Source organism: Plecotus auritus (genome assembly GCF_963455305.1).
Source record: "Plecotus auritus genome assembly, chromosome: 10".
Lineage (NCBI taxonomy): Eukaryota > Metazoa > Chordata > Mammalia > Chiroptera > Vespertilionidae > Plecotus > Plecotus auritus.
Genome location: NC_137785.1, coordinates 41,273,016 through 41,281,655, shown reverse-complemented (window position 1 = coordinate 41,281,655; position 8,640 = coordinate 41,273,016). Strand labels below are relative to the sequence as shown.

Sequence of the window (8,640 nt, the reverse complement as noted above, 5' to 3'; positions counted from 1 at the left end):
TTAACACCTCACCTGGATCCATCCTTACTTACTCACCTGGCTTATCCTTACCTACTCACCTGGCTCTATCTTTACCTACTCATCTGGCTCCATCCTTACCTACTCACCTGGCTCCTTCCTTACCTACTCACCTGGCTCCATCCTTACCTACTCACCTGGATCCATCCTTACCAACTCACCTGGCTCCATCCTTACTTACTCACCTGGCCCTATCTTTACCAACTCATCTGGATCCATCTTTACCTACTCACCTGGCTTCATCGTTACCAAGTCACCTGGTTTGATTGTGCCCTTCATTGGCCACAGCTCCTGCTGTCACTTTCTATGCAGTAACTCCCCTAGAGAAGCGGTGGCACAGCTTTCTTATGTGGCCAGCCTTAGGGTACTGCACCATGTCTCTGGGTTATCTTTAACATTTCCCCACATCTTCATAAGGAGTGCCTCATTACCCTACTGAGTTTACCATTAGTTTCCTGTCAGTATACATCAGGATAAATAGGAAAATCTTTTTTCGTGGTTGTTGTTACAGGAACTTGACATTGTCCTCTGAAAATTATATTTTGGCCCATATTCCAATTTGAATTCCTACACAGGCTTTATGAACTATCTACAAAAATTTAAATAGATGTTAATTTAAACATTAAATCAAACAAAGATATTTATTTTCCATCACATTAATTTCTTTTGATATAAATAGTGGAAAAGTAGTTTTTACTATTTCATTACTTAGTTTGTATTAATTTTCAATTATTAAAATTTTAATTTTAAGGTATTACTAATTAAGAATATATATGATCTTTAGAGTAAACAGGAATAAAGTAACACTAAGCATTGTTAACATGTATTGGGAAATAAACTTTTAAAAAATATATATTTTATTGATTTTTTTACAGAGAGGAAGGGAGAAGGATAGTTAGAAACATCGATGAGAGAGAAACATCGATTAGCTGCCTCCTGCACAGCCCCTCCTGGGGATGTGCCCGCAACCAAGGTACATGCCCTTGACTGGAATCGAACCTGGGACCCTTGAGTCCACAGGCCGACGCTCTATCCACTGAGCCAAACCAGTTAGGGCAGGAAATAAACTTTTTATTAGATTTCACTAACACCACCAGATCAGATGAACATGCACTAAGTAACTGGACACCACAGGGACAGAGGAGAGGACCATTTAAGTAGAAAATTTGTGAAAACACTTCAATATAGCAAAATGAACATGAAAAATAGGAAGTCAACATATATCAACTGACAAAAATTCCACCTGGAGCCCTGGCCTGTTTTGCTAAGTGGTTAGAGTGTTGGCCCGAGGACCAAAGGTTCGAGGGTTCGATTCCTGGTTAAGGGCACCGTACCTCCTTGCAGGTTCTATGCCCGGTCAGGCGCTTGTGGGAGGCAACCATTCGTTATATCTCTCTCATGTCAATGTTTCTCTCTCCCTCTCCTCCCACCCTTCCATTCTCTCTAAAAATCAATAGGAAAAATATACTTGGGTATACTTGAGGATTAAAAAAAAATTCTACCTGGAAAAATAATCATAAAACAGAAATAAACTGAACAATGACAGTTAAAATGGATTAAATATACTCATAAAAGCATTTAACAATATGAAATACCACCTTCATTTATAAATTCAAAAACTAAGAATAGAAATGAACAACAACAAACCCCAGTCAGAGAGCTAATTGAACAAAGAAATGAAAAAAAAAAAGATGAAATGATGCAAGAAATAGGTAATAAATTACAAGATATCGAAAGAAGAATGGGCTGAAGTTAAAGTTAGTTATGGGCAATGAAGAAAGGCAGGCTAGAAAACAAAAGAATAAACATAAGGTTTCTAAATAAGAAGCAAAAAGTGTAAAATGGAAAGTAGTAGAAATGGAAGACAGGAAAAGAAGGAATAACATTATTATTTTAATTCCTGAAGAATGAAACAAAACAATGCAACAGAAATATTTTAAACTCCAACCTAAGAAAACTTTCCACACTTCTACTCACATACACATGTGCACACTAATGCTATATGTGTATGTATTCACATATATGCATTATGTATATATACATGCAATACACAACACATATCTTCTCAAGTTAGTATCATCTTGTTTAATGAAAACCAGTTTCCACTAAGAACAAGTATGCTCACAATCTCTGCTACTAATCAGCATTTTAAAGATGCAAATATTAATCAATATAATTGGTCAAAAGAAATAACTTAGAGGCTTAAGAATAGGTAAAGTAGGTAAAGAAGTGAAACCATCTTTTTTTTGCAGCTGACATGAACATATATCTGGATAACTCTAAAGAATCTAAAGAATCAATGATGAAACTAACTTTAAAAAACCAGGTATGTTATTAGGATATGTAATGAACATGTGGAACCGGTTTGAGGACGAGTTGAGGAAATGTTTGAAATATTTCTGAAGGACCTAAATGTATACTTGAACAAATGGAAACATTTCCCTCATTCTTAATAGGGTAACACAGCATTATAAAGATGTCTTTACTGTCCAAGTTATTTGCTAAATTTTAACTCGGTAACTGCTGAAAAGAAAAATAAAAGCAATTGTTTTTCATAGTGTTAGACAAAAAAGACAACTTCATATGAAAAAGGAACTGTAATATAATAAAGGAAATAATTAAAAACTATGAGAGGATAAGCAAAACTAGATGTTACTATAAATTATAACTCAAATAGTTTGATACTGGTGCATGGGTAGACAAAAAATTTGTGCATTATTATAGAAAGTCAAAATATAGACGCAAATATGGAAATTTATTATATGATAAAAGCTGCAGATGAACTTTACAATAAACTGCTTTAAAACTGAGGGGACACTTACAAAAAGATAAAATTAATTCTATAATAAAGTTTAATGCTTTATTCCCCAAGAGTATAAACAAAGGACCATAGGAATAAATTATAATGCCACTTAAAATATAATTTAGAAGAAAATGTCACAAAGTAAAGAGAATGATGTTGCTTATTGATAAATGTTATAGGAGGTCAAGAAGTAAAACATGGGTATGTCCCATTTTAGACACTATAAGAATGCATACAAATGCATCCATTAATTCAAGCATAGATAAATAAAAAGAAGAGAAGATTTTTTTCTTACTGTAGAATGCTGGGTAATAAATGCAGAAGGAACAATTGTGTTAAAAATTACCAGGTTTCAACCATCATAGTTATAATTTATTCAGACAATAGAGTTCAATTGAGGCTAAAACTAGTGGGTGAAAGTTAGATGAGAAATAGGATATTTTCATGGTTTCAAAATATCTCCACTAAAAGTGCTCATTAAATTACGAGAAGAAAGATGCTCACTTGATGACAGGGGAGAAACCTGATAGACATCACCCTAATCAAGTGGTCCAAGTTAACTTCACCAGTGTAGAGAAAAACCAACATCATTTATTTTTTAAATTAAATTAAATTAAATTTTATTGTTTAAGGTATTACAAATAGTAGTACATATGTCTCCTCCCCCTGGCCTCCCCCCGCTGCACTTGCCCTCACACCCCCCACCCCCAGTGATGTCTATTAGGTTTCTCTCCTGTCTTGCTTCTGTTGGTTGTGCTTACATGCATGCATACAAGTCCTTCGATTGATCTCTTATTCCCTCAACCCTCCCCTACTTTCCTGATGTAGTTTGACAGTCTGTTCGATGCTTCTTTGCCTCTGTCTATTTTTGTTCAACAGTTTGTAATGTTCTTTATTATCCATAAATGAGTGAGATTATGTGGTATTTATCTTTCACTGACTGGCTTATTTCACTTAGCATAATGCTTTACAGATCCATCCATGCTGTTGCAAATGGTAAGAATTCCTTCTTCTTTATAGCAGCTTAGTATTCCATTGTGTAGATGTACCACAGTTTTCTAATCCACTCATCTGCTGATGGGCACTTAGGCTGTTTCCAAATCTTAACTATTGTAAATTGCGCTGCTATGAACATAGGGGTACATATATCCTTTCTGATTGGTGTTTCTGTTTTCTTGGGATATATTCCTAGAAGTGGTATTACTGGGTCAAATGGCAGTTCCATTTTTAATTTTTTGAGGAAACGCCATACTGTTTTCCACAGTGGCTGCACCAGTCTGCATTCCCATCAGCAGTGAAGGAGGGTTCCTTTTTCTCCACATCCTCTCCAGCACTTGTCATTTTTTGATTTATAGATGATGGCCATTCTGACAGCTGTGAGATGGTACCTCATTGTTGTTTTGATTTGCATCTCTCGGATGATTAGTGACTTTGAGCGTGTTTTCATATGTCTCTTGGCTTTCTGAATGTCCTCTTTCGAAAAGTGTCTATTTAGGTCCTTTGCCCATATTTTGATTGGATTGTTTAATCTTCCTTTTGTTAAGTTGTATGACTTCCTTGTAAATGTTGGAGATTAAACCCTTATCTGAAATATCATTGGCAAATATGTTCTCCCATGCAGTGGACTTTCTTGTTGTTTTGTTGATGATTTCTTTTGCTGTGCAAAAGCTTTTTATTTTGATGTAGTCCCACTTGTTTATTTTCTCTTTAGTTTCCATTGCCCTAGGAGCTATATTGGTAAAGATATTACTACGAAAAATGTCTGCTATTTTGTTGTCTATGGCTTTTTCTAAGATTTTTATGGTTTCCCATCTTATGTTTAAGTCCTTTATCCATTTTGAGTTTATTTTTGTGTATGGTGTAAGTTGGTGGTCTAGTTTCATTTTTTTGCAAGTATCTGTCCAGTTTTCCCAACACCATTTATTGAAGAGACTGTTTTGTCTCCACTATATGTTATTGCCTCCTTTGTCTAATATTAATTGAGCATACTGGCTTGTGTCAATTTCTGGGTTCTCTGTTCTATTCCACTGGTCTATATGTCTGTTCTTGTGCCAGTACCAGGCAGTTTTGAGAACAGTGGCTTTGTAGTATAGCTTGATATCTGGTATTGTGACCCCTCCAACATTGTTCTTCTTTCTCAAGATTGCTGCAGGTATTCGGGGTCTATTTTTATTCCAGATGAATTTTTGGAGAATTTGTTCTAGGTCTTTGAAGTATGCTGTTGGTATTGTAATAGGGATTGCATTGAATTTATAGATTGCTTTGGGTAGTATGGACATTTTATTGATGTTGATTCTACCAATCCATGAACATGGTATATTCTTCCATTTGTTCATGTCTTCCTCTATTTCTTCTTTTTTAGCGGCCTGACATTTTCTGAGTACAGGTCCTTTGTCTCCTTGGTTAAGTTTATTCCTAGGTATCTTAATTTTTTGTTGCAGTGGTATATGGGATTGCTTTTTAAATTTCTCCTTCTGTGAGTTCATTATTGGTGTATAGAAAAGCCATAGACTTCTGGGTGTTAACTTTGTATCCTGCTACATTGCCGAATTCATTTATTAAGAGTAGTAGTTTTTTGATGCAGTCTATGGGGTTTTCTATGTACAATATCATGTCATCTGCGAATAAGGACAGTTTTACTTCTTCTTTTCCAACTTGGATGCCTTTTATTTCTTCTTCTTGTCTGATCACAATGGCTGGTACTTTCAGTACTATGTTGAACAGGGGTGGTGAGAGTGGGCATCCCTGTCTTGTCCCTGTTCTTGGGGGAAATGGTTTTAGTTTTTGCCATTTGAGTATGATGTTGTCTGTGGGTTTGTCATATATGGTTTTTATTATGTTGAGGTATGATCCTTCTATTCCCACCTTGCCAAGAGTTTTTATCAAGAAAGGGTGTTGGATTTTATCAAATGCTTTTTCTATATCAATGGGTATGATTATATGGTTTTTATCTCTCAGTTTGTTTATGTGATGTATCACATTTATTGAATTGCGGATGTTGTACCATCCTTGCATCCCCACAATAAATCCCACTTGGTCATGGTGTATGATCTTTCTAACGTAATGCTGGATTTGATTTGCTAGAATTTTGTTGAGGATTTTGGCATCTATGTTCATGAAGGATATTGGCCTGTAATTCTCTTTATTTGTATTGTCTTTATGTGGTTTTGGGATTAGGGTAATGCTGGCTTCAAAGAAAGTGTTTGGAAGTACTCCTTCCTCTTGAATTTTTTTTGGATAATCTGAGGAAGATAGGTTTTATTTCTTCTTTGAATGTTTGATAAAATTCCCCTATGAAGCCGTCTGGTGCAGAGCTTTTGTTTGTTGGAAGTTTTTTGATTATTGATTCAATTTTCTCCATAGTTATTGGCCTATTCAGATTTTTTGATCTCTCCTGGTTGAGTCTTGGAAGGTCATATTTTTTAGGAATATGTCCATTTCTTCTAGGTTGACCAATTTGTTGGAGTAGAGTTGCTTATAGTATTTTTTACGATTCTTCGTATTTCTGTGGGGTCTGTTCTTATTTCACCTCTTTCGTTTCTGATTTTGTTTATTTGAGTTCTTTTTCTTTGTTTCTTGGAGCCTGGCTAGAGGTTCATCAATCTTGTTTATCCTTTCAAAGGACCAGCTCTTGGTTTCATTGATCTTTTGTATTGTTTGTTTTTTTTTTTGGTCTCTGTCATTTATTTCTGCTCTGATCTTTATTATTTCCTTCCTTCTGCTCACACTGGCTTTTCTTGTTGCTCTCTTTCTTCAAGTTGCAGAGTTATATGATTTATTACCAGTTTTTTTTTGTTTTTTTGAGGTAGGCCTGTAATGCTATGAACTTCCCTCTCAGGACTGCTTTCACTGTGTCCCAAAGATTTTGGATTGTTGTGTTTTCATTGTCATTTGTTTCCAGGATGTGTTTTATTTCTTCTTTGATCTCTTTGGTAACTCACTCATTGTTTAATAGTGTGCTATTCAGCCTCCAAGAGTTTGAATTTTTGTGATTGTTTTTACTGTAGTTAATTTCTAATTTTATGCCATTGTGATTGGAGAAGATGCTTGATATGATTTCAATTCTCTTGAATTTGGAGAGACTTTGCCTGTGTCCCAATATGTGGTCTATCTTTGAAAATGTCCCAATGTGTGCTTGAGAAGAATGTATATTCTGTAGTTTTGGGGTGCAATGTTCTAAAGATGTCAATTAAGTCCATCTGATCTAGTGAGTAATTTAGGATTGATGTTTCTTTGCTAATTTTTTGTCTAGAGGATTTATCCAGTGATGTTAATGGGGTGTTAAAATCTCCTACTATGATTGTGTTGCTGTCAATCTCTCCCCTGATATCTTCCAGAAGTATTTTTATGTATTTGAGTGCTCCTGCATTTGGTACATAAATGTTTACCAGAGTTATATCCTCTTGTTGTATTGATCCCTTTAGAAATATGAAGTGGCCTTCCTTGTCTCTTGTTATGGTCTTCACTTTGAGGTCTATTTTGTAAGATATAAGTATTGTTACTCCAGTTTTTTGTTTTTTTTCATTTCCATTTGCCTGATAGATATTTTTAAATCACTTCACTTTCAGTCTGTGTGAGTCCTTTGTTCTGAGGTGGGTCTCCTGTAGACAGCATATATATGGGTCATGTTTTCTTATCCATTCACTAACTCGATGTCTTTTGATTGGAGCATTTAATCCATTTACATTTAATGTTATTTTTTTGACAACTGTTTAGTTTTTATTTCATAATCATAAACTTAACTCTTCAATCCAGTTAGACTGGGAAGGGGTAAGGAAATTATGGAACCCAATAAACTGGCGAGAGCACAGAGATTATGGAACATTCCAAGCAAATTGGAGTGAAGGGGTGCTCTCCGGAGCTACAGAAGGAATGGTCTGGTGGTAAAGATAAAACACAAGTCAAATTTATTAGAGTTGTCCACAGTCAGCAATGGTGATCTTCTTGCTGGGCTTGCCATTCCTGGACCCAAAGTGCTCCATGGCCGTCACAATATCCATGCCTTCTTTCACCTGCCTGAAGACCCCATGCTTTCCATCCAACCACTCAGTCTTGGCAGTGCAGATGAAAAACTGGGAGCCGTTTGTGTTAGGCCAAGCATTTGCCATGGACAGGATGCCAGGGCCTGTATGTTTCAGGATGAAGTTCTCATCCTCAAATTTCTCCCCATAGAAGGACTTGCCGCCTGTGCCATTATGGCGTGTGAATTCACCACCCTGGCACATAAATCCTGGAATAATTCTGTGAAAGCAGGAACATTTATAACCAATTCCTCACTCCCCAGTGCTCAGAGCACGGAAGTTTTATGCTGTCTTTGGAACTTTGTCTGAAAACAACTCAAAGGAGATGCGGCCCAAGGGCTCGCCATCGACGGCGATGTCGAAGAACACGGTAGGGTTCACCATGGCTGGTCACGGGTGGCTTCGGAGTGGCGGCATCTGCAAAGCCTAATATTATTTTTGATAGGTACTTGTTTGTAGCCATTTCTGTACTTTATGCCTGAGATCTTCCCTTTCTATTTCTTCTTTTTACAGCATTTCCTTTTGCATTTCTTGCATTGCTGGCTTGGTAGTAATAAACTCCCTTAGTCTTTTTCGTCTGTGAAGCTCCTGATTTCCCTTTCAATTTTGATTGATAGTCTTGCTGGATAGAGTATTCTTGGATTAAGTCCTTTGCTTTGCATCACTTTGTATACCTCCTTCCATTCCCTTCTAGCTTGATGTGTTTCTGTTGAGAAATCATTTGATAATCTGATGGGGGATCCTTTGTAGGTAACTCTCTGTCTCTCTCTTGCAGCTTTTAAGATTCTCTCTTTGTCA

General features: G+C 36.3%; 1 pseudogene across 1 annotated transcript; it reads right to left on the bottom strand.

The window, feature by feature from the left end:
* Positions 1-7,731: 7,731 nt before the first annotated feature.
* Positions 7,732-8,226, bottom strand: LOC308235555 (peptidyl-prolyl cis-trans isomerase A-like; annotated as a pseudogene). Its single transcript has one exon. The product of its transcript is annotated as a peptidyl-prolyl cis-trans isomerase A-like (transcript).
* Between the last annotated feature and the right edge of the window lie 414 nt (positions 8,227-8,640).